Genomic DNA, 2070 nt, shown 5'->3' with positions numbered 1-2070 from the left:
TAGAAATCCATAAAAGTGTATTAAATGTAACTATTTCTATTATGAAAGGAATCAGAAGTTCATTTCTGTTAGCATTTAAAAACTGTTCTGGTCATATTTATAGACAGATCAGTTGATGTTTTTGAAAGTCCAAACGGAATTTATCTACTGTTGATTACTGTGACACAAGAATAGAATGCATAACATATCATTTTATGATTCACATTTTTACATGACTGGAGAGAGATGTTTATGTATACAGTTCCTCTGCCCACTGAGGAATCCATCAACTGCAAAGAAATACAGTAATAAGAAAATAAATTTACTTCTTAGAAATTCTGAAACAACTGACTGCAGTCTGCTGAAATTTATTCTCACTGGATACTCCTCATTTATACTGGCATAGCAAGTTTCCCAATAGTTTTATTCTGTATTTATGATGCATTTTCTGCTTTTGTTTCATGCTGTGTCACAGCAAGTTGTCTTGTTTGCAATGCAATATGACAAGGAGCCATGAGACTAGATCTCTAATGCAGTCCTATCCAGAGTGGAGTCCAGGAACTCCTGCAGAGGTTGCAGAATTTCATGTAAAGTTGTCAAAGCTGAAAGTGTTATCTGGGAAAAGAGGCTAAAGAGAGACTGGGGAGATAGTCCGGGGGAGCATGGGCGATGAGGAGAGGTGAACAAGGCTATAAATTATTTATTACCAAAAAGGAAACATGCAGAGACCCAGAGAAAGGCTTAAATATAAATAAATTTTGGTCATAGCAACAAGAAAATAAAGAGCAACCATGAAAAGTGTGTAGCTTTATTCATTGGGAAGTCTTACTACAAAATCATAAAAATATAGAATTAACAACATCCTGATAAATGGAGAAACAATTGAAGTTGTCAACAATTTCATTCAGCTTGTAGCAACAGTATGTCCATGGAAGCAACAGTCAAGAAATTAAATGAAATACTGCATTGGGCAATTCTGCTGCAAAGAAAAAGAAAAAAAAAAACCTCTTTAGAGATGTCACTTTGATGACTAAGGTACAGCTAACCTAAGTCATGGTCTTTTCAATTGCCTCTCATGCATGCGAAAGGTGGATAATGTAAAATAAAGACAGATGAATTGATGCATTCAAATAGTGGTGTTGGCAAATAGTATTGAATATACTGTGGACAGACAGAAGAATGAAAAAATCAGTCTTAGAAGAATACATCCAGGAAGCTCCTTAAAAGTGTGGATGGTGAGACTTTGGCTCACTTTCTTTGGTCATGTCGTTATGAAAGACAAATTGCTAGAAAAGGACCTTGTGTTTGGTAAAGTAAAGGGTCAGCGAAAACAAGGAAGGCCCTCAATGAGATGGATTGACACAATAGCTATAACAATGAACTCAAGCATACCAATTGTCATGAAGACGGCATAATACCAGGCAATGTTTCATTCGGTTGTACGTAAAGTTCCCATGAGTTGGAGCTGACACGACAGCAGCTAACAATAAACTCTGAAAAACAAAGTAGTTAAGCATTTTCTTGGGGAGGTCTGCACATGGAGATTCTGCCAACGGAAACCCCATAGAAAACAAATCCAGCACTTTTATGACCTGATACTGTTTCTCAGAGATGCTCCCTGATGCCATCCAGTCTTTTTCTAAGGTTCCTTTAGCATAGTTGGACATAGTACCTCTTCCCAGGTCTGCTACATAGAACTTTTAAAAGTCATGAGATCTGCCACAGCTTCTGCTTCAGGCCTCATCCTTTCCCCTCACAGGTTCTCAATACCTCTCTCTCTTTTTCCTCAGTGTTATGCAGTTGTAGGTTTGAGGAGCAATTATGAGCTACCATTTTCTCATAAACAGGCAGCACTGACAACTTTGAATGTGAAGGCTACCTTAGGGCGCCAAAACTTTTTATTCAGCATGTTTTAGATATCTTTTATCCATAAAACTCAGATATAGTCAACTGCCTTATCCTTAGTTGCTAATGGGGGGTACAAAGAGATGAAGATAAAGACATAAGCAAGGTGAGATTATAAGCAACCTTTACAAAGATGCAAAAATTATATGAAGACATTTAGAGTTTATTTTGAAAGAAATGGAAATT

Source organism: Trichechus manatus, unplaced genomic scaffold (genome assembly GCF_000243295.1).
Source record: "Trichechus manatus latirostris isolate Lorelei unplaced genomic scaffold, TriManLat1.0 scaffold00430, whole genome shotgun sequence".
NCBI classification, from domain to species: domain Eukaryota; kingdom Metazoa; phylum Chordata; class Mammalia; order Sirenia; family Trichechidae; genus Trichechus; species Trichechus manatus.
Note: the sequence above shows the minus strand (reverse complement) of the source record.